This window comes from Hyla sarda, chromosome 2 (assembly GCF_029499605.1).
Source record: "Hyla sarda isolate aHylSar1 chromosome 2, aHylSar1.hap1, whole genome shotgun sequence".
Lineage (NCBI taxonomy): Eukaryota > Metazoa > Chordata > Amphibia > Anura > Hylidae > Hyla > Hyla sarda.
In genome coordinates, this window is record NC_079190.1 from 15730197 (window position 1) to 15755868 (window position 25672).

At 44.8% G+C, this 25672-nt stretch overlaps 1 protein-coding gene across 1 annotated transcript in view; it reads right to left on the minus strand.

Annotated features, from left to right (window-relative positions):
- Positions 1-16886, minus strand: part of P2RY2 (purinergic receptor P2Y2) — an 88973-nt gene extending 72087 nt beyond the window's left edge. Inside the window, exon 1 of the mRNA XM_056561231.1 lies at positions 16847-16886. The gene's annotated coding sequence lies outside the window, so the exon portion shown is untranslated. The remainder of the gene's footprint in view (positions 1-16846) is intronic.
- Between the last annotated feature and the right edge of the window lie 8786 nt (positions 16887-25672).

Below are 25672 nucleotides of genomic sequence, written 5' to 3' on the forward strand. Positions count from 1 at the left end.
GACAAGCCCCGGGGCGGGTAGAGGGGGCCCTCATCGGGTGCACTCAGCTGGTTACCTACACAGCGCCACTCAGCGCCATCTTGGCCCCTCTGAGCCACCACTGACTATTCTTCCCTGTCCCCTGCTGAGCTGCTATTGCAACAGGGCATTCCCACACTGGCTATAGGGAGTGACTACATAACGGACATAACAGCCAAGTCATGGATAAATTTGTCCACAAGGGACCTCAGGGCCCGGCGGTCTCTGGATTGCACGCATCTCCTGCGCCCTCTGGGCCCCCCCGCCCCCCTACCCCTCAGCACGAGACCACGAACGGCGCCTCTATTTCTGCTGCAATGGAAGTGACTGGTGGCCAACTCCTGTTCTCTCAACTTGCAGAGTCCCCTGGTCTGGGGGTCCAGCTCTCAGATGCCATGGCCGCAGGACCCTCTGTGGGGGGTTTACCGGCCCACCCTGATCTACAGGCACTGGCCGCAGCGCTAGTTTCTCTCATCACCCCCACGATACAGAGAACTTTAGAAAATACCATACGTGACACCCTAACGCAGATACGCACGGATTTGGGCGCTCAGGAGGGCCGCATTGGCGAGATGGAGCATAGAATTGTTGCGCTTGAGGATGAGAACAGCGGCCTGGCTACTAAATTGCGCCAAATGGACACAGATTTATGCTATGTTAGCGGAAAGCTGGAAGATTTAGAGAACCGTTCACGGCGCAGCAATCTGCGTTTGGTAGGCGTTACTGAGTCGCTCCTTCCTGCGGACCTTCAAGATTTTTGCGAGAGTGATCTACCTAAGGCGCTGGGTCTGCCACACAAATGCAGGGTGGAGAGGGCACACCGTATAGGCAAATTGCCTGACCGTAATGTTGCTTCCAAGGCGGGTGTAGATAGCCGTCCGCGTCAAGTCATATTTAAACTGCTCGACTACAGCGACAAGGTTAGCATCCTGAGAGCGTTTCGAAAGCGCACAACACCTCTGACATTCCGTAACAAGAAGATGCTGATATTTGAAGATTTTTCGGCTGATGTAGCGAAGAGAAGGAAAGCTTTCAGCAATGTTTGCACTGCCTTATACAATGCCAAACGCCGCTTTCAACTGCAATACCCAGCCACATTAAAAGTGCACATGCCGGATGGATCTTTTCGCTCCTACCAGACTCCGTCAGCAGCCGAGGCGGAACTGCGAGATGTGCTAGCGGACCACCAGAGACACCCAAGACATTCACCTGCCCGCCAGGACCCCTCAAGAGATCAAGGTCCCCTGGCACAGAGTCCCGCCCGTCGTAAGGAGGGGAGGGACCGATCACCTGCAGAGGGAAGGAAGAGAAAGAAGTCTCCAAAACGGAGGAGCAGAAGCCGTAGTAGCAGATCCTCGTCACCGGACTGAATCCCGGTCTTCCAGCTATTGTTTCCACGCACCCCCCCTCTCTTTTTTCTTTCTTTTCCCCCAGCTTCCGATAAAGTACACGGACATGCGGTCTTGCAGAGCAGCTGATCCAGGATGACATCATAGAAGCTACTCTCATTTCTACCACGGCTGAGAATATAGGACTGCACTGTATAACGGGTATTGTTCATCCTTATCCCCCGTGCTTGACTCTTGGGACTTGAGATTTTGAGTTATTGGCCATAATATTTTGAGGGGACTGTTCCATTATTACAGATTGGACCATGGCGGCTCTTTGTATATCGTTAATGGGTATGTTTCGGGAGTGGGGCGGGGTCATGTGTACGGGTGGGTGTGGGGAGGGGTGTTCCTGTCTCCTCTCATGTCTGAAAAAAGTGAAGTCCACATCCAGTCAGGGGGTTGCCATTTTTCCACACAGGGCTTCCCTCACTGTTGGAGTTACAGATATGGTTTTTTCATGTTTTTTTTATAATTTAAATGTTTTTTTCTTACGAGCTGCGCAGGCAGGGGCACACTCTACGTTGAAAGGTTCAGGATTACTGTGGCGCTCCCCTTCTGCGAGCTCTTGTCATGTGCTGAGGTACTTCGATAACTTGCGCTGGCGATCCCTGCTCTTCCCCTGTCTGCCCATAGTCCTGGGAGTTTCCCTTGGGTGGGTTTTTGTGTTGTGTCCCTACGTCTCCCTGTGCATTACTGTTACCCTTCCTCACTGTATTCACGATGTGTAGAATTGTTTCGTGGAATGTGAAGGGTCTAAGATCACCTCAGAAGAGAATGTCCATCCTTCGATATCTCAAGCGCTTGAGGCCGGATGTGGTTCTTTTGCAGGAGACACATCTGACCGCAACCGATTTCCCTAGAATGAGGAAGTTGTGGGTGGGTAGTGTGTATGGTTCCCCGGCGGTGGACCGAAAGGCGGGTGTATTGATTCTGATACACAAGGCATTCCAACACCATTTGATCTCCCATACACATGATGATGCGGGATGTCTTTCCCATATTTCCTTAATACATGGCGAGCAATCTTATGCTATTTATAATGTATATGCACCGAATGGAGATAACGCCTCTTTCTTTCGTTCCCTAACAGATGAGTTAACTAGTTCAGCAGGTCTGCAGGTAGTGGTTGGAGGTGACCTGAACTCGGTGGTGGATCCTCTGGTGGACAGGAGAGGGGCGACATCGACGCCAGTGGCCATCCGACAGAGTGACAGGGTCCTGCAACCGTTTCTGTCCAGTACAGGCTTGGTGGATGCCTGGAGACATTTTCATCCCGATGGTCGTGAGTATACGCACTACTCCCACACACACAATTCCTGGTCCCGAATTGATTACCTCATGATTAGTCCTTCCCTTTGCCCTAGGGTGACTGTAACGGACATCTCTGACCTGATCATTTCTGACCACTCCCCTGTAGTGTTGGAGTTTCGGCAATCACACCCGAGGGGGACTGACTTTTTGTGGCGCTTCCCTTCTTATTTAGCGAAGGATGAGTCTTTTCAAGATCTTCTTCGGGGGTGGTGGCTGGAATTTCAAACTGACAATGCCCAACATGAAGGGGACCCTGCCCTTTTCTGGGAGACAGCCAAGGTAGTCCTGAGAGGTAAAATAATGGCCTATCATTCCACGTTAAAGCGTAAGTCGCAAGAGGGACATGCGGCCGCCAGTTCTCGCTTAGCCGCAGCATATTCCAAGTTTGTATCTTCCTCGACCCCCCCCAATAAACTGGCGTGGCAGACAGCGCGTGCCGACTATGAACTATGGTTAGACAGGAGGGAGCGAGTTTATCGCTCACATTACGATCTCCAGCTGTTTAAACAGGGAAACAAGGCAGGTCGCTTGCTGGCTAGACTAGCGAAGGGCCCACATTCATCAGCGCATGTGCTTGCTCTGAAGGACACCCAGGGCCAAATTAGTAGAGACCCGAAGGCTGTAAGTGCTCTATTGGGTGCTTACTATGCGGACTTGTACTCCGCTCCACCTGACGCAGGTACAGAGGGCCGGGACTTTTTGGACAAAGTGAGTCTCCCAAAGTTGTCTGAGGACCAACGACGAGAGCTGAACATAGCCATCACAGTAGAAGAGGTTAGGGGGGCTATCAGATCTCTAGCCAATGGGAAGGCCCCGGGACCGGACGGTTATCCGGGGGAATTTTATAAACCCCTAGTTGATCAGGTCACTCCTGCCCTGACGGCTTACTTTAATGGTGTCCTGTCTGGTGGAAACTTGTCGGCGGGAGCAAAACTAGCCTTCATTAAGGTTCTCCCCAAGCCGGGCAAGGATCCGCTGGATCCTGGCTCCTATCGTCCAATATCACTTATTAATCAGGATGTTAAATTACTTACCAAAATATTAGCGGACCGGTTAGCGAAACTGTTGCCCGAGTTGATAGGGGATCATCAAGTGGGTTTTGTAAAAACGCGTTCAGCTGTCACGAACATACGGAAGGTTCTAGCGGTCATGGATAGTGTAGGCAGAAGGCCTGCGGTTATGCCCCACCCTGCACTGCTCGCTCTAGATGCGGAAAAAGCGTTCGATAATGTCCGGTGGGATTGGTTGCATTTGGTTCTAGAACGCTTTGGTATCACAGGGAGGTTCAGTGGTTTCCTGGAAAACCTCTATTCTGGCCTGGCAGCCAGGGTGTATACCCCGGGCTTTTTGTCTCCATATATCCAACTGCATAGAGGGACACGACAGGGGTGTCCTCTATCGCCCCTTTTGTTTGATTTAGCAATTGAACCCTTGGCGCGCTTTTTGCTCGCTTCGGACACGTACAAGGGTATAGCGGTGGGTTCCAGAGAACTCAAAATATCCTTGTTTGCAGATGATGTGCTAATGTTCTTGGATGACCCAGGGCGGGATGTTCCCAAGGTATTGTCTTTTCTAGCCGGGGTGGAAGGTTTCATGGGCTATAAAGTGAACGCATCCAAAAGTGTGCTCCTTCCTTTGGGGAAGGGCCCGCCTCACTGGGAGCGGATGGCTGGGGATTTAGGGATCACTTATAGCACTTCTTCCATTCTCTACCTGGGGATTAGGATAGGGAGAACCGCGGATACACTATATGCGTTGAATTTTACCCCGGTGATTAAGAAGATAGTGGACGAGTTGGCACGGTGGAAAGACCTTCCGCTGTCCTTTATGGGACGTTGTCATCTGGTGAAGATGATAAGTTTTCCCAGGCTACTTTACCCTCTGCAGACACTCCCAATATTGCTGAAGCACGTAGATGTCAGGACACTCAACGCAGCATTCACTAAATTCATATGGCATGGGAAGAGACCCAGAATTGCGCTTAAAAAGTTGATGCTGTGTAGGATGGAAGGGGGGGTCAACCTTCCCAATGTGAGGGGTTACAACTTGGTATGCTTGTTCCGCAATGTGATGGATTGGTTGCATGATTCATCATACTTCTCTAACCTATTGATTGAGCGAGAGCTGGCGGCACCGTGGTCATTGACAGCCCTACTACATACTTCCTACACTAAGCTACCCCCGCAGGTCAAGAGCTCGCAGGTCCTTAGGGATACCATTATTACATGGAAGGAACTCCGTAAGACTTTTGGCCTATCGCACTTGTTATCCAAGCGAATGCCACTCAGAGGACACCCTGAATTCTCTCAAGGGACTTCATCTACCTGGCTTGCTCTTTGGGAGAGGGAGGGGGTTTTGAGGGCTAGTGATTTGTGGGACGAGGATCGAAGGTCATGGCTTTCACCTGCAGAGATGGTAACAAAATTCTCTTTACCCCAAACTCAATTGATCTATGCAAATCAATTATACTCCTTTTGTTCGACCCGACTTAGGAACCTGACAGTGGAAGCCCCTGTCCACTCTTTTGATGACATAGTAGGGGATGGTCCGAGGAAGACTTCCATTTCCCAATTGTACCTAGCTTTACGGGGGAGACTTTTAAAATTTGACCCAAAACGCCTGTTTACCACATGGAAGAGATGGACTGGGGACCCAGACATTCATGAGACTATACTTACGGGATGGGAAGCGGTTTGTAAACAGGTTATCAATGAACGATGGAGGGAGACCTATTTTAACGTTTCCCACGCAGCCTTGTACGGCTTTAATATCCCACCGTCGCCTTGTTTCCCTGAGCGTATAACACACTGCCCCAAATGTCTTACACCTATGACAAATCTTTTTCACGGGATCTGGGACTGTGCTCACTCGGCTGGCTACTGGCGCTCGATCTGCTCCTACATCAGAGACCACTGGCGGGTAAGTCTTCCTTTTAAGGTTCAGACCCTTATATTTCACCAGCTTCGTCCTCCGGAGGAGGATCGGACGGGGATCCAGAGGATCCCTAAAATAATACATGTGGTCTTGCTGGTTGCTCTCCGATGCTTGTTTCTCCGGTGGTTGGAGGACCGGGTACCGGACCTGCAATTATTGATAACTCAATTGAAGTTCTTTTTAGGGGTAGACAGATTGGATGCTGAACGCCATTGCAACTCTGGCACAGCACGTTTCTTCGAAAAGTGGACACCGTTCATTGTTACACACTATAATCCCCGGGAGGTAGCCGACATTGTATATCCTTTTAGACACACCACATGGTACCTTACGGAATCATTGAAAGGGACGTTGGGGGCATTACAGCTTCCTGATTCAGTTTAGACTGTAAGGATTAAGCTTATTGAATCCTTGGGGAGAGAGGGAATCCTGCATCACTTCACTACAGCACCTCAGTATTTGTCATTTTTAAGACAGTTATTGTATTGTATGTTGGATCGCGGTCCGTTATTTTCCCAGATGGGGATCGTGATATTTCTGATATGTTTTTGTGTTATTCTGAAAATGTTGAATAAAAATATATTGCAAAAAAAAAAAAAAAACATCCCATTACTGCAGTCCCTGACTTACCCTGACATCATCTACGCTGTACCATCCAGTAACAGGAATGTAGACAGGGGGACAATGTACCTAATAATTACTATCACTAAATATTATCATTGGCACATGAGAACTAGAGTGTCCATACACAACGAGCCATTCCACCACATCACAGCAGTAAGCCAAATAATGTCAGAGCTCCAGTGGGTAAAATCATTAGAAATAAAGAGAAACCAGAATAATAAGAAATTATGGAGGAATGTTGCTTTGGTTTGACACAGATGATGTCATGTTATTTATTTTTTTTTTAATTGTTTTTTTGTGTTTTTCTTTCCCAGCAAATTTGGGCTTTTTAAGTTTATTATGACTCTATACATACTCTAGTTGAGTAGTCATTGTGTGTACAATGCTTGTTAATTTTGTTTTGTATTGTAAGAATTTATTTTTGATTGTACTTTTGTGTGCGTTTTCACAATAAAAATTGCCTCCAATATACAAGAATATAACTACTATAATACTGCTCCTATATACAAGAATATAACTACTATAATACTGCCTCCAATATACAAGAATATAACTACTATAATACTGCTCCTATATACAAGAATATAACTACTATAATACTGCCCCCTATATACAAGAATATAACTACTATAATACTGCGTCCTATATACAAGAATATAACTACTATAATACTGCTCCTATATACAAGAATATAACTACTATAATACTGCCTCCAATATACAAGAATATAACTACTATAATACTGCCTCCTATATACAAGAATATAACTACTATAATACTGCTCCCTATATACAAGAATATAACTACTATAATACTGCGTCCTATATACAAGAATATAACTATTATAATACTGCCTCCTATATATACAAGAATATAACTATTATAATACTGCCCCTATATACAAGAATATAACTACTATAATACTGCCTCCTATATACAAGAATATAACTACTATAATACTGCTCCCTATATACAAGAATATAACTACTATAATACTGCGTCCTATATACAAGAATATAACTATTATAATACTGCCTCCTATATATACAAGAATATAACTATTATAATACTGCTCCTATGTACAAGAATTTGTGGTGTCCCGGTACCGTATGGTATACCGTACCTTGTATGGTGGTCCCCAAAGTCCGAGTTACTTTGTTCCAGTAGCATCCTTCTGATGGGATAGCCCTAGTCACCTCTTCCTTCTTTAATTATATGATGTTTACATGTATAAGTAATTATATATTTATTGTTGAATATAGTGTCGCAGGACCTTAGGTCACATGACTAATGTTAATTCTATTAAGCTATGTTAAAGGACCTTCCTAGGTCACGTGTGTGGTCACATGTCTAGACCATAATTCCTTGTAAAGTGAATGACAGATGGTATGGACCAATGAGCTCAAGGCCAGCCCCTGCCCATATAAGGGAGCTGCCAGCCAATCCTCGCTCTCTTGCTCCTGAGCTGCAAAGCGAGCAGAATATCTCTCTTGGGTTCCGGACTAGCAGAGAGAAGAGATCCGTGCAACTTACAAGACAAGACAAGGCCGAAGCCTGATAATACTAAATCGTGAGTTATAATACAACTCCCCACTAAAGTCCGCGTTACTGCTGGACCTAAACTCAATCCCCTGAATCCAGCGGAACAGCGCATATAAGTCTCCTGAGCTTAAAACTCACAAGGTCCCAACCAACTGTCAGGATCTTCATAGACATCATTGTACAAAGACTGTTCCTGTTTGTTTCTGCATAAAACCTGCAGTAAAAGTTCCGACAGTTTTCTGAAACCTCCAGTTGAGGACAATCATTTATTATACCTCCCTATCGCTCTTGGGACAGGTGGCGATAGGACAAGCATATACAGAGGAGCCCTCACCCTGGCGTCACAACAGTTAAGGGTTAAACCAGCACCCTTTCATCACTGCACAGCTACACCCCATATACCCTACACCCCCACAAGCTTACCACATAGCTTTTGGCATCTTACAAACAGGATACGGGTGTGTGCCTACAGCTGTTGTCACCATTTACAGAGTACTCCCCCTATGTAAAAGACTTTATTCATGTGCTGTAAATCACCATTCAAGTGTACGGGACTGTGTGTGTGGTGTTGCGTGCAAGGAGGGCACGCGAAAAGTAAGGGGGGAGGCAAAGATTTATTGGCTGCAAGGATGTGTAAAGTACGAGGTGAATACATGCTACGATCCTCTGGTCCAGTCAGCGCTGCAAGAGTTAATTCGCTGCCTGGGCGTGGCTACCAAGTAAATGTGTCGCAGCCAAAGGGGAACTTAGATTCACTGCTGTTGTTCCCCGGGGGACCGGAAGTCGGGGCTGCACCGATGACGTCCTGCCGGCTGCGGCCATTTTGGAGAAGCCCATTATAAAAGGAGCCCTGCACAGCGACCTCTTCAGTCTACACGAGGAAGAGATAGAGTGTACAGACATGGCGGAGAGCAGCATTCCATGCGGTGAGAGTTTCAAGATGGCGCCAGAGCAGAGGAAAGTTGTGGCGGTCGCAGCTCAACTATTCAAAGACCTTGCCGACCGTCTGCAGACGTTATCGTTGGGTCTGGAGGGGGCCTGCAACCTTCCCCGGTTGCCCGACTATGACGTCGACTGGCCGGACACCCCTTCAGGAGAATTTGTTGGGACACCTGGACATGGGGTTCGTGGGCTGAGATCCCTACGGAGGAGTCTTCTGTAAGTATCCCAGCAGAAGCTGCCTTTTCTCCCTCCTCCAGCCCAGAACCAAAAGTACCCCTGTCTGATTTAAATTTGCCGAGTGCACGACCGTGCTCACCACGTTTACCTCAATGGACATTCGGGATGAACCAGAGTTGATTCAATATATGCATGATGTTCTCCAACCCCTGCCTGGGAAGTCACTCCCACCGGTTCCCACGGCACAGAGGGAAAGGGCGCGTTGAGAAGCTGAAATGGCCGAATTGATGGAGAAACTAAAGGCCCGACACGAGAACTTTATGCCCCCAAGCATGTTCATTTGCCCTATGAGAAGAGGATCCGTTACCAACAAAATACCAAGGAATTGGAAGCACTCTTCATTCGCATGTGGGACTATCCCCGAGAAGGGGAAAAGCCTTTAGAGCGCCGCTGCGCCACGGTGGCCAAGTTCAACAAGGTCAGAGGTTATGGTACCCTCATTGATTGTCAAACTGGCTATACCGTTCTCGGAAACCGTCGAGCTGTCCAAAGGCCTTACATCGACAAGAATTTCCATTCACTGGAGGTGGGTGAAATAGTTGAATATACACCTGTCCAGGGTCTGCGAGGAGAATGGGCTGCCGCAGTCACCAGACCTGCAGCCCCAACCCAACTTCCTTTTCAGTATTTCCCCGACGAAGATTGGGAGGCGGACCCCTTTCAGCTAAGGCCGAAATGGCCTGCTCCTGTTGCTTCCACTAAAGAGCCTACAGCGAGGGAGTCTCTACAGCAGCAGGATACCTCTGTTTTCAGCGAAGTGCCCAGGCCTACTCCTGCCGAAAAGGTGAGGCCTAAACTGCAGGCACCAACAACCGTGCCTAGGCCTACTCCCAGCCTGGAGGTTTGGCCTGCCCAAAAGGCACCTACGAAAGTGTAGCGGCCTACTCCTACTGAGGAGGTTTGGCCGGACCAACCGGCACCAACCATTCTACCACTGGCATCTTCAGCAGCGGCCATTAATTATATGGTCAATGTTAACCCTACAGTGTCCCACTCTACCCTCTCTAATGTGGTGTGGGACACCAATGTCAACTCCTTGCCCAGTTCTGATGTCAAGAGGGGCAGGGGTTCTGCAAGAGGAAATGGACGATACCGAAAGAGCTTCTCTTATAGGGTTAACTTTCATGTTTAATCTTAATTTTGTCTGCACAGACTATTGAAATTGTTTAAGGAGGCACCTAGCAGAACTTTGCTAAGACAGTTTGAGTTATCAATGCAACCACCAAGCTTGTGCCTGACCCTTGGGTCAAGAGACTCCTAGCCCTTAGGAGATTCGCAAGTGTATGCCCGGCTAGATGTGGTAGCCGTGTTCTATGGACTCCTAGGGCAGGTGGACTGATGATCCTTTGCGCGTCTATTCAAATGTATATAATCTAATAGTAATATATTATTTCCTTGTCTAATTGCACTTATCAGGTGAATGCACCTGAAACTTGTTGTAATTCTAATAAATGTTGTTTTCAGGTCGAACCAACTGCAAATGGTTCTTGTACATGAAGAATTTTACTCTGTACACGTGTACACAAAATATCAGATGTTGTAGTAGTTGTAAGTAGGTGGCTCTCTCAGCTCCTCTGAGAGTAACATTCTTGTCACCCCTCACTAACACCTTCTCAAAGGTCTACTCAGGGTAACCTACCCTTAAGATATCAAGACTGACATTCCAAATGATTCATGTACACATAGTACATCAAATAATCACTTTAGTGTACCTACCTCACTCTAACTTAGTACACCAAATAAAAAATATCTCATATTCTAAGTAACAAAAAACAAAACTTTAAGTGATTGTAGCCTATGTCATTATTCAATTCCTGCCACTGTTATGTACACTAACTTTCCTCTCTTTACATGTTCAGGATGCTCTTCCTGGCCAGAAGGCGCTCCTGTAATCCTAAGTGTATACACGTATTCAAAAGGTAACCTAGGTAAGGTTTATCTGTTGAGTTCTAGGGATAAGTGCGTGTAGCCAATGGACCCTAGCAGCTAGTTTTTGGTAGACAGCCACAGGCAAGTGTTATGATTCGGCTAGCTGGATGTGGATCCTCTGTGTCAGCGAGGGATTGGCGTGGACTGTGTCGGTGGACCGGTTCTAGGGATGGTCTTGCTGCAGCGGTAGCAACCAGGTCGTATCCACCGGCAATGGCTCAACCTCACTGACTGCTGAGAAGGCGTGGGACAGAAGGACTAGGCAAAAGCAAGGTCAGACGTAGCAGAAGGTCGGGGCAGGCGGCAAAGTTCGTAGTCAATAGTAATAGCAGGAGGTCAGGAACACAGTAATGGTAAACACAGTAGTAGCTTTCTCTAGGCACAAAGGCAACAAGATCCGGCAAGAAAGTGCAGGGGAAGTGAGGTTATATGGACAGGGTGCAGGTGGAAGCTAATCAGACTGATTGGGCCAGGCACCAATCACTGGTGCACTGGCCCTTTAAATCTTAGAGAGCTGGCGCGCGAGCGCCCTAGAGAGCAGAGCCGCGCGCGCCAGAACATGATAGCCAGGGAGCGGGACGGGTAAGTGGCTTGGGATGCGATTCGCGAGCGGGTGTGTCCCGCTATGCGAATCGCATCCCCATTCGTGAATGTCAGTGCAGCGCTCCCGGTCAGCGGGTCCGACCGGGGCGCTGCATAGAGGAGAACGCCGCGAGTGCTCCGGGGAGGAGCAGGGACCCGGAGCGCTCGGCGTAACAGCAAGCCAATATAACTTCAGTGTACTAGACAGGTAACAAATGTGGTAAATAAAAATGGCATGTGAGATTTATGATATCAGGTAGATAATGTTTCTAGTCAGTCAAGAGAAAATAGAAACAAATTTAGTAAGTAAAAGTGTTAGGATGTATCTAATGTCTTATAATGTCATCCTGTTACTAAATTCATGAACAATACAATCCTGTTCGTGAGTTTATCAGTACTCATGTTTGTACATAAAAAGTAAGGTATAATTTTGTTTGCCTAAAACATAAGAAAAAAAACATAATACTACTTTCTGCAGAGCTTGCAAGGACATTTATTATGCTCAAAGACTCTTTTGTTATGGTCATACAGCCTGAATAATGAACATTTAAAAAATTATGCCCAGGACTGTTAAAAAGCAACTGGTACACTTCGTCCCTCTGCCTTAGGGGACAGACGTCGAGGTTGACTTGTCTTAAGTAAGGGGGTTTGTGGTATCCCGGTACCGTATGGTATACCGTACCTTGTATGGTGGTCCCCAAAGTCAGAGTTACATTGTTCCAGTAGTATCCTTCTGATGGGATAGCCCTAGTCACCTCTTCCTTCTTTAATTTTATGATGTTTACATGTATAAGTAATTATATATTTAATGTTGAATATAGTGTCGCAGGACCTTAGGTCACATGACTAATGTTGAAGGGGTATTCCAGGCAAAACCTTTTTTTATATATATCAATTGGCTCCGGAAAGTTAAACAGATTTGTAAATTACTTCTATTAAAAAATCTTAATCCTTCCAATAGTTATTAGCCTCTGAAGTTTTCTGTCTAACTGCTCAATGATGATGTCACGTCCCGGGAGCTGTGCATGATGGGAGAATATCCCCATAGGAACTGCACAGCCCCCGGGACTTGAGTCATCAGAAAATAGTTAGACAGAAACCTCAACTCAACTTCAGAAGCTAATAACTATTGGAAGGATTAAGATTTTTTAATAGAAGTAATTTACAAATCTGTTTAACGTTTAAAGTTTTGGCCTGGAATACCCCTTTAATTCTATTAAGGTATGTTAAAGGACCTTCCTAGGTCACGTGTGTGGTCACATGTCTAGACCATAATTCCTTGTAAAGTGAATGACAGATGGTATGGACCAATGAGCTCAAGGCCAGCCCCTGCCCATATAAGGGAGCTGCCAGCCAATCCTCGCTCTCTTGCTCCTGAGCTGCAAAGCGAGCAGAATATCTCTCTTGGGTTCCGGACTAGCAGAGAGAAGAGATCCGTGCAACTTACAAGACAAGACAAGGCCGAAGCCTGATAATACTAAATCGTGAGTTATAATACAACTCCCCGCTAAAGTCCACATGACTGCTGGACCTAAACTCAATCCCCTGAATCCAGAGGAACAGCGCATATAAGTCTCCTGAGCTTAAAACTCACAAGGTCCCAACCAACTGTCAGGATCCTAATAGACTCTGATTGTACAAAGACTGTTCCTGTTTGTTTCTACATAAAACCTGCAGTAAAAGTTCCGACAGTTTTCTGAAACCTCCGGTTGTGGACAATCGGGTGGCGATAGGACAAGCATATACAGAGCCCGCACCCTGGCGTCACAACAGTTAAGAGTTAAACCAGCACCCTTTCATCACTGCACAGCTACACCCCATATACCCTACACCCCCACAAGCTTACCACAAACTACTATAATACTGCTCCTACATACAAGAATATAACTACTATAATATTGCTCCTATATACAAGAATATCTCTACTATAATACTGCCTCCTATGTACAAGAATATAACTACTATAATACTGCTCCTATATACAATAATATAACTACTATAATACTGCCTCCTATATACAAGAATATAACTACTATAATACTGATCCTATGTACAAGAATATAACTACTATAATACTGCTCCTATATACAAGAATATAACTACTATAATACTGCTCCTATATACATGAATACAACTACTATAATACTGCCCCTATATACAAGAATATAACTACTATAATACTGCTCCTATATGCTAGAATATAACTATTATAATACTGCTCCTATATACAAGAATATAACTACTATAATACTGATCCTATATACATGAATATCTCTACTATAATACTGCTCCTATGTACAAGAATATAACTACTATAATACTGCTCCTTTATACAAGAATATAACTACTATAATACTGCTCCTATATACAAGAATATAACTACTATAATACTGCTCCTATATACAAGAATATAACTACTATAATACTGCTCCTTTATACAAGAATATAACTGCTATAATACTGCTCCTATATTCAAGAATATAACTACTATAATACTGTCTCCTATATACAAGAATATAACTACTATAATACTGCTCCTATATACAAGAATATAACTACTATAATACTGCTCCTATATACAAGCATATAACTACTATAATACTGCTCCTATATACAAGAATATAACTACTATAATACTGCCTCCTATATACAAGAATATAACTACTATACTACTGCTCCTATATACAAGAATATAACTACTGTAATACTGCCTCCTATATACAAGAATATAACTACTATAATACTGCTCCTATATACAAGAATATAAATACTATAATACTGCTCCTATATACAAGAATATAACTACTATAATACTGCTCCTATATACAAGAATATAACTACTATAATACTGCTCCTATATACAAGAATATAACTACTATAATACTGCTCCTATATACAAGAATATAACTACTATAATACTGCTCCTATATACAAGAATATAACTACTATACTGATTGCTGATGTCCTCATTGCACACATCGTGCCCCTAGTACAGAAGGAGACCATAAATCATCTGTGACTTCCCATAAATTCTTCCCCTCCTTCCCTTCCTGTAGAGTCGCCCTTGTCCTTAAAGAGTCTTTATTGCCATAATAACCTTTACCTTGTATCCAGATGTTCATGACACAACGCCCCTTCTCTGCTGACTGAGCACAATATGTCATCTATATTACATAGTTACATAGTTACATAGTTAGTACGGTCGAAAAAAGACATATGTCCATCAAGTTCAACCAGGGAATTGAAGGTTAGGGGTGTGGCGCGATATTGGGGAAGGGATGAGATTTTATATTTCTTCATAAGCATTAATGTTATTTTGTTCCAGGAATGTATCTAACCCTGTTTTAAAGCTATTAATTGTTCCTGCTGTGACCAGTTCCTGAGGTAGACTGTTCCATAAATTCACAGTCCTCACGGTAAAGAAGGCGTGACGCCCCTTTAGACTAAACCTTTTCTTCTCCAGACGGAGGGAGTGCCCCCTCGTCCTTTGAGGGGTTAACCTGGAACAGTTTTTCTCCATATTTTTTGTATGGGCCATTTATATACTTATATACGTTTATCATATCCCCCCTTAAACGTCTCTTCTCAAGACTAAACAATTGTAACTCCTTTAATCGCTCCTCATAGCTAAGATGTTCCATGCCCCATATTAGTTTAGCCGCACGTCTCTGCACCCTCTCCAGCTCCGCAGTGTCCCTTTTATGGACAGGTGCCCAAAACTGAACAGCATATTCCAGGTGAGTCCGTACCAATGCTTTATAAAGGGGGAGTATTATGTCCCTGTCCCTTGAGTCCATGCCTCTTTTGATACATGACAATATCCTGCCGGCTTTGGAAGCAGCAACCTGACATTGCATGCTATTCTGTAGTCTGTGATCTACAAGTCACCCAGATCCTTCTCTACCAGTGACTCTGCCAGTTTAATCCCCCCTAAGACATACGATGCATGCAGGTTATTAGTACCCAGATGCATAACTTTACATTTATCCACATTGAACCTCATTTGCCAAGTGGATGCCCAGACACTTAGTCTATCCAAGTCATCTTGTAACCTATACACATCCTCTATAGACTGTACTGTGCTACAAAGCTTGGTGTCATCTGCAAAGATAGAAACAGAGCTGTTAATACCATCCTCTATATCATTGATAAATAAATTAAACAACAGCGGGCCCAGTACTGAACCTTGGGGTACACCACTAATAATCGGGGACCAATCAGAGTACGAATCATTGACCACCACTCTCTGGGTACGATCCATGAGCCAGTGTTCAATCCAGTTACAAACTAAAATTTCCAAACCCAAAGACCTTAACTTACCTGTCAGATGTCTGTGAGGGACAGTATCAAACGCTTTGGCAAAATCCAGAAACACTATATCCACAGCCATTCCTCTATATACAGAGCCCCCCTCTATATACACAGCCCCCCCTCTATATACAGAGCCCCCCTCTATATACACAGCCCCCCTCTATATCCACAGCCATTCCTCTATATACACAGCCCCCCTCTATATACACAGCCCCCCTCTATATACACAGCCCCCCTCTATATACACAGCCCCCCTCTATATCCACAGCCATTCCTCTATATACACAGCCCCCCTCTATATACACAGCCCCCCTCTATATCCACAGCCCCCCTCTATATACACAGCCCCCCTCTATATCCACAGCCATTCCTCTATATACACAACCCCCCCTCTATATACACAGCCCCCCCTCTATATACACAGCCCCCCTCTATATACACAGCCCCCCTCTATATCCACAGCCCCCCTCTATATCCACAGCCCCCCTCTATATACACAGCCCCCCTCTATATCAACAGCCCCCCTCTATATCCACAGCCTCCCTCTATATACACAGCCCCCCTCTATATACACAGCCCCCCTCTATATCCACAGCCCCCCTCTATATCCACAGCCCCCTCTATATACACAGCCCCCTCTATATCCACAGCCTCCCTCTATATCCACAGCCCCCCTCTATATACACAGCCCCCCTCTATATCAACAGCCCCCCTCTATATCCACAGCCCCCTTCTATATACACAGCCCCCCTCTATATACACAGCCCCCCTCTATATACACAGCCCCCCTCTATATCCACAGCCATTCCTCTATATACACAGCCCCCCTCTATATACACAGCCCCCCTCTATATACACAGCCCCCCTCTATATACACAGCCCCCCCTCTATATACACAGCCCCCCTCTATATACACAGCCCCCCCTCTATATACACAGCCCCCCCTCTATATACACAGCCCCCCTCTATATACACAGCCCCCTCTATATATACACAGCCATTCCTCTGTCAAGGCTTCTACTCACCTCTTCATAAAAGCAAATTTGATTGGTTTGACAACTTCTATCCTTAGTAAACCCATGCTGGCTATCACTTATAATACAGTTATCCCCTATGTATTCCTGTATGTAATCCTTTATAAGTCACTTCATATTGCAGTGATAAAAGTTCAGGACAAGCGTTAGGCTCCTTTCACACTATGAGTATTCATCCGTTATTATAACTGTGTAAAAACGGATGTATAATAATGGATGAAATAACTGGTGCTAACGGCTGAATAACGTCCATCAAAATAACGGGCATGTTTATCAGTTAAGACCCGTTATAACATCCGTCATGTACGGCCGTTTTAACACCTCTGCCTACAGACTCCCACAGCTGGGACTACTGCTACTCCCATCATGGAACAGACTTGTTTCCATGATGGGAGTAGTAGTTCCCCGGCTGAGGGAGTCTGCAGACAGCTGGGGAGGCTATATTAGTGTTTGCACTACTACCCCCATCATGGAACATACTCTGTTCCATGATGGGGGTTGTAGTACAAGGGCTGAGGGATTGATCACACCGATGCGATTAGAAGTTATTAAGCAGGGGAGCGGGCGGCATGCTCCGCTCCCCTGCGATGTACAGTGTACTTTTACTTTCATTTTTAAATTCCCCGCCGGAGCCCTTAATAGCTGGCCATTCAGGGCTCCCGGCGGGGTTTTTAAACTTCAGTGCATTCCCTTATTCCCCCATGTGTATATGTATGATTTCCCCCCCCCCCCCCCCCCCCCGCCCCTGTATATAGATGTATAGATGCGCTGCTGTTAGAATACTTGCGATTGACCATATGATTATAGATGGGCTGTGGGGGCCAGGCATATGGATATATGTCTGGCCCCTGCAGCGCATCTACAGTGCATAGTGAAAGTATTCGGCCCCCTTGAACTTTTTCGACCTTTTGACACATTTCAGGCTTCAAACATAAAGATATAAAACTGTAATTTTTTTGTGAAGAATCAACAACAAGTGGAACACAATCATGAAGTGGAACGAAATTTATTGGATATTTCAAACTTTTTTAACAAATAAAAAACTGAAAAATTGTGCGTGCAAAATTATTCAGCCCCCTTAAGTTAATACTTTGTAGCGCCACCTTTTGCTGCGATTATAGCTGTAATTCGCTTGGGGTAGGTCTCCATCAGTTTTGCACATCGAGAGACTGAAATTTTTGCCCATTCCTCCTTGCAAAACAGCTGGAGCTCAGTGAGGTTGGATGGAGAGCGTTTGTGAACTGGAGCTCAGTGAGGTTGGATGGAGAGCGTTTGTGAACAGCTGGAGCTCAGTGAGGTTGGATGGAGAGCGTTTGTGAACTGGAGCTCAGTGAGGTTGGATGGAGAGCGTTTGTGAACAGCTGGAGCTAAGTGAGGTTGGATGGAGAGCGTTTGTGAACTGGAGCTCAGTGAGGTTGGGTGGAGAGCGTTTGTGAACAGCTGGAGCTCAGTGAGGTTGGATGGAGAGCGTTTGTGAACAGCTGGAGCTCAGTGAAGTTGGATGGAGAGCGTTTGTAAACAGCTGGAGCTCAGTGAGGTTGGATGGAGGGCGTTTGTGAACAGCTGGAGCTCAGTGAGGTTGGATGGAGGGCGTTTGTGAACAGCTGGAGCTCAGTGAGGTTGGATGGAGAGCGTTTGTGAACTGGAGCTCAGTGAGGTTGGGTGGAGAGCGTTTGTAAACAGCTGGAGCTCAGTGAGGTTGGATGGAGGGCGTTTGTGAACAGCTGGAGCTCAGTGAGGTTGGATGGAGGGCGTTTGTGAACAGCTGGAGCTCAGTGAGGTTGGATGGAGAGCGTTTGTGAACTGGAGCTCAGTGAGGTTGGGTGGAGAGCGTTTGTGAACAGCTGGAGCTCAGTGAGGTTGGATGGAGGGCGTTTGTGAACAGCTGGAGCTCAGTGAGGTTGGATGGAGAGCGTTTGTGAACAGCTGGAGCTGAGTGAGGTTGGATAGAGAGCGTTTGTGAACAGCTGGAGCTCAGTGAGGTTGGATGGAGAGCGTTTGTGAACAGCTGGAGCTCAGTGAGGTAGGATGGAGAGCGTATGTGAACAGCTGGAGCTCAGTGAGGTTGGATGGAGAGGGTTTTCTGAACGCTGGAGCTCAGTGAGGTAGGATGGAGGGCGTTTGTGAACAGCTGGAGCTCAGTGAGGTTGGATGGAGAGCATTTGTGAACAGCTGGAGCTCAGTGAGGTTGGATGGAGAGCGTTTGTGAACAGCTGGAGCTCAGTGAGGTTGGATGGAGAGCGTTTGTGAACAGCTGGAGCTCAGTGAGGTTGGATAAAGAGCGTTTGTGAACAGCTGGAGCTCAGTGAGGTGGGATGGAGGGCGTTTGTGAACAGCTGGAGCTCAGTGAGGTTGGATGGACAGCGTTTGTGAACAGCTGGAGCTCAGTGAGGTTGGATGGAGAGCGTTTGTGAACAGCTGGAGCTCAGTGAGGTTGTCTGGAGAGCGTTTGTGAACAGCTGGAGCACAGTGAGGTTGGATGGAGAGCGTTTGTGAACAGCTGGAGCTGAGTGAGGTTGGATGGAGAGCGTTTGTGAACAGCTGGAGCTCAGTGAGGTTGGATGGAGAGCGTTTGTGAACAGCTGGAGCTCAGTGAGGTTGGATGTAAAGCGTTTGTGAACAGCTGGAGCTCAGTGAGGTTGGATGGAGAGTGTTTGTGAACAGCTGGAGCTCAGTGAGGTTGGATGGAGAGCGTTTGTGAACAGCTGGAGCTCAGTGAGGTTGGATGGAGAGCGTTTGTGAACAGCAGTTTTCAGTTCTTTCCATAGATTCTCGATTGGATTCAGGTCTGGACTGTGACTTGGCCGTTATAACACCTGGATATGTTTATTTGTGAACCATTCCATTGTAGATTTTGCTTTATGTTTTGGATCATTGTCTTGTTGGAAGACAAATCTCCGTCCCAGTCTCAGGTCTTTTGCAGACTCCATCAGGTTTTCTTCCAGAATGGTCCTGTATTTGGCTCCATCCATCTTCCCATCAATTTTAACCATCTTCCCTGTCCCTGCTGAAGAAAAGCCCGAACCATGATGCTGCCCCCACCATGTGTGACAGTGGGGATGTTGTGTTCAGGGTGATGAGCTGTGTTGCTTTTACGCCAAACATAACGTTTTGCATTGTTGCCAAAAAGTTTGATTTTGGTTTCATCTGCCCATAGCACCTTCTTCCACATTTTTGGTGTCTCCCAGGTGGCTTGTGGCAAACTTTAAACAACACTTTTTATGGATATCTTTAAGAAATGGCTTTCTTCTTGCCACTCTTCCATAAAGGCCAGATTTGTGCAGTATACGACTGATTGTTGTTCTATGGACAGAGTCTCCCACCTCAGCTGTAGATCTCTGCAGTTCATCCAGAGTGATCATGGGCCTCTTGGCTTCATCTCTGATCAGTCTTCTCCTTGTATGCGCTGAAGGTTTAGAGGGACGGCCAGGTCTTCGTAGAGTTGCAGTGGTCTTATGCTCCTTCCATTTAATTATTATCGCTTGCACAGTGCTCCTTGGGATGTTTAAAGCTTGGGAAATCTTTTTGCATCCAAATCCGGCTTTAAACTTCTCCACAACAGTATCTCGGACCTGCCTGGTGTGTTCCTTGTTCGTCATGATGCTCTCTGCGCTTTAAACGGACCTATGAGATTATCACAGTGCAGGTGCATTTATACGGAGACTTGATCACACACAGGTGGATTCTATTTATCATCATTAGTCATTTAGGTCAACATTGGATCATTCAGAGATCCTCACTGAACTTCTGGAGAGAGTTTGCTGCACTGAAAGTAAAGGGGCTGAATCATTTTGCATGCCCAATTTTTCATTTTTTTTTTATTTGTTAAAAAAGTTTTAAATATCCAATAAATTTTGTTCCACTTCATGATTGTGTCCCACATGTTGTTGATTCTTCACAAAAAATTACAGTTTTATATCTTTATGTTTGAAGCCTGAAATGTGGCAAAAGGTCAAAAAGTTCAAGGGGACCGAATACTTTCACTATGCACTGTAGATAGCTAGCAACCTACCTGCCTATCTACCTACCTATGTACCTGGATAGCTACCTACATGGCTACCTAGGTAGCTACTTACCTAACTATTTACCCAGCAAGTTTACAACCTACCCAGCTACCTACCTAGCTAGTCAACAACTTAATTAAATACCTACCTATGTGACACTCTGTGTATCATGCTATTTGCACATAATGTAAGTAAATGGAATTGCACTAAGAAACACAAATAGCCGCAACCCAGCTGTTGTGTCGTGTCAACTTTAGGCCCACCAAAATTTTCAGCACCAGGCCCATGATGCTCTTAATCCGGCCCTGACGGGATATGGAGATGAGATATGAGGACAGGATATAAGGGTGGGATATGAGGTCGGGAAATGTGGACGAAATATAGGGACGGGATATGGGGATGGGATATAGGGACGGGATATGAGGGCGGGATATGAGGTCGGGATATGGGGATGAGATATGGTAACGGGATATGAGGACAGGATATGAGGTCGGGATATAAGGTTGGAATATGAGGTTGGGATATGAGGACAGAATATGAGGACGGGATATGGGGTTTGGATATGAGGTCGGGATATGGGGACGGAATATGAGGACGGGATATGAGGTGAGAATATGAGGACGGGATATGGGGTTGGGATATGAGGTCAGGATATGAGGACGGGATATATGGTTGGGATATGAGGTCGGCATATGGGGTTGGGATATGAGGTCGGGATATGGGGACGGGATATGAGGTCGGAATATGAGGATGGGATATGAGGTCGGGATATGGGGACAAGATATGGGGACGGGATATAGGGACGGGATATGAGGACGGGATATGAGGTCGGGATATGGGGACGGGATAGGAGGTCGGAATATGAGGATGGGATATGAGGTCGGGATATGGGGACGAGATATGGGGACGGGATATAGGGACGGGATATGAGGACGGGATATAGGCCCCATAGACAAGGCCGTCTACTGAGCCAGTTTTTATCATTTCTGTGGATGCAGCCAGCAGTGTAAAGCATGGAGGTTTTCCTTCTGGCGACTACATCTTAGGACACAGTATAGACTGTGGGACTTCTTATACATATAATAGATCAGGTTTGTAGTTGAGATGAATGTGTTAACACTTAAGCCATGACTGCGAATGAAAACCCCCTATTCTTTACACTGCAGGTTCAATCCTGAGAAATGGGTATGTGGAAAGTTTACATGGACAGAATAAAGAATGACTTGTAAGAGTTGAAATGAGAATATATGTATCCCAGCCTAACCTAGTGTACAAATCACACTGTGATGGGTATTTATCAATTTTGCCTGTTGACAGTTTCTTTTTACTCTTTTTTTTTCACTTTGGTTTTTGTGGACATGCACCAAATTTATCATTTGGTGCAAGTTGTTAGTAATTTTGGCGCAAATGTTGAAATCAGCTGTTCACGGCGTATTTTACCCTGTAGCGCAGCCATTTCGGAGTCCCTCCTGCAGTATATCAGCAAGCGACGTGAGTTATTTTCTTTTGTGGGGTTTATAGTCACCATGTGAAATGGATTTTATTTTTAACTTTTTTGGTTACTTTTTGCAATTGTCTATGCTGTGAAGATACGAGATGTGCAGTACCAGAAACTACGGATACTGGAAGCCTGTGCTAGCATTTCTCCTGCGGTGTATATAGTAGTATATAGCAGTGTATACGGATACTGGAAGCCTGTGCTAGCATTTCTCCTGTGGTGTATATAGTAGTATATAGCAGTGTATGCGGATACTGGAAGCCTGTGCTAGCATTTCTCCTGCAGTGTATATAATAGTATATAGCAGTGTATACGGATACTTGAAGCCTGTGCTAGCATTTCTCCTGCGGTGTATATAGTAGTATATAGCAGTGTATACAGATACTTGAAGCCTGTGCTAGCATTTCTCCTGCGGTGTATATAATAGTATATAGCAGTGTATACGGATACTTGAAGCCTGTGCTAGCATTTCTCCTGCGGTGTATATAGTAGTATATAGCAGTGTATACGGATACTGGAACCCTGTGCTAGCATTTCTCCTGCGGTGTATATAGTAGTATGTAGCAGTGTATACGGATACTGGAAGCCTGTGCTAGCATTTCTCCTGCGGTGTATATAATAGTATATAGCAGTGTATACAGATACTTGAAACCTGTGCTAGCATTTCTCCTGCGGCGTATATAGTAGTATATAGCAGTGTATATGGATACTGGAACCTGTGCTAGCATTTCTCCTGCGGTGTACATAATAGTATATAGCAGTGTATACGGATACTTGAAGCCTGTGCTAGCATTTCTCCTGCGGTGTATATAGTAGTATATAGCAGTGTATATGGATACTGGAAGCCTGTGCTAGCATTTCTCCTGCGGTGTATATAGTAGTATGTAGCAGTGTATACGGATACTGGAAGCCTGTGCTAGCATTTCTCCTGCGGTGTATATAATAGTATATAGCAGTGTATACAGATACTTGAAGCCTGTGCTAGCATTTCTCCTGCGGTGTATATAGTAGTATATAGCAGTGTATACGGATACTGGAAGCCTGTGCTAGCATTTCTCCTGCGGTGTATATAGTAGTATATAGCAGTGTATACGGATACTGGAAGCCTGTGCTAGCATTTCTCCTGCGGTGTATATATTAGTATGTAGCAGTGTATATGGATACTGGAAGCCTGTGCTAGCATTTCTCCTGCGGTGTATATAGTAGTGTATAGCAGTATATAGAGAAGAGGGTTGCATTGACAATCCAACACAATGGGCAGCACATTGAACACATTTTATAAGTGGTCAGAAACTTGTAAATAACTCATGAAAGAATAAAGTTACGTTAAAACCAATCACATCATTGTTATTCTTGGGAAATTCCCAATAAGTTTGATGTGTCACATGACCCTCTTCTTATTGAAAAAACAAAAGTTGGATTCAAAATGGCCAACTTCAAAATGGCCGCCATGGTCACCACCCATCTTGAAAAGTTTCCCCCCCTCACATATACTAATGTGTCACAAACAGGAGGTTACTATCACCAACCACTCCCATTTTATTAAGGTGTCTCCATATAAATGGCCCACCCTGTAGAAAGTTTATACCAACAGAAGAAAAAATTACATGCTACAGAGGTTATTCCTTTCTTTTTGGAACACTGATGACATCACAAGCACAGTGCTCTCTGCTGACATCTCTGTCCAATTTAGCAACCATGCATAGCAGATGTATGCTAAGGGCAGCAGGATGGCTCAGTGGTTAGCACTAGGTTCAAATCCCACTAAGGACAACAATAAATAAAGCGTTATTATTATTATTATTATTATTATTATAATTTCAGCAGAGAGCACTGTGGTCGTGATGTCATCAGAGAGCATTCCAAAAAGAAAAGAATTTCCTCTGTAGTATTCAGCAGCTAATAAGTACAGGAAGGATTAAGATTTTTTAATAGAAGTAATTTACAAATATGTTTAACTTTCTGCCACCAGTTGATTTAAAAGAAAAAAGGTTTTCACCGGAGTTCCCCTTTAAGGAATTTCTGATTTGTATCATTGCAGTATATTATTAGATTATTATTATTACACTATAATTGTATTATAACAGTACAGTATTGTGTTATACCGTATATTGTAACATTGTATCATTATCTTAACATAACGCTCCACTATTGTGTTATCACAGTATATCACGTCTGCACTTATCAGAGGGTACACAGCCTTGTTTGATCTCACCCACCAATCACTAAGTCAATACTGATACACTGAAACGACATGAAGAAGTGGAGTCTGGTTCTCGCTTTGATCAGAGCGGATGGTGTTCCAGGAAACACGGCACAGAATTGGTTATAGGCTTTGGCCAAAGAAGATGAAAACTTTCTACTGGATATGTATAACAAAGGATCCTGTATATGTAGAAAAAAAGAACCCTATATACATGTCTAACAATGTACCCTATATACAGTCATGGCCGTAATTGTTGGCACCCCTGAAATTTTTCTAGAAAATGAAGTATTTCTCACAGAAAAGGATTGCAGTAACACACATTTTGCTATACACATGTTTATTCCCTTTGTGTGTATTGGAACTAAACCAAAAAGGGAGGAAAAAAAGCAAATTGGACATAATGTCACCAAACTCCAAAAATGGTCTGGACAAAATTATTGGCTCCTTAACTTAATATTTGGTTGCCCACCCTTTGGAAAAAATAAGTGAAATCAGTGCCTTCCTATAACTATCAATAAGCTTCTTACACCTCTCAGCCGGAATGTTGGACCACTCTTCCTTTACAAACTGCTCCAGGTCTCTTATTGGAAGGCGCCTTTTCCCGACAGTAATTATAAGATCTCTCCACAGGTGATCAATGGGATTTAGATCTGGACTCATTGCTGCTACTTCAGAACTCTCCAGTACTTTGTTGTCATCCATTTCTGGGGCTTTTTGACGTATGTTTGGGGTCATTGTCCTGCTGGAAGACCCAAGATCTCGGACACAAACCCAGCTTTCTGACACTGGGCTGTACAGTGCGACCCAAAATCCATTGGTAATCCTCAGATTTCATGATGTCTTGTACACATTCAAGGCCCCCAGTGCCAGAGGCAGCAAAACAACCCAAAACATCACTGACCTCCCCCATATGTCACTGTAGGTTCTGTGTTCTTTTCTTTGTAGGCCTCATTCCGTTTTCGGTAAACAGTAGAATGATGAGCTTTACCAAAAATATCTATCTTGGTCTCATCTGTCCACAAGATGTTTTCCCAGAAGGATTTTGGCTTACTCAAGTTCATTTTGGCAAAATATAGTCTTTTTTATGTCTCTGTGTCAACAGTGGGGTC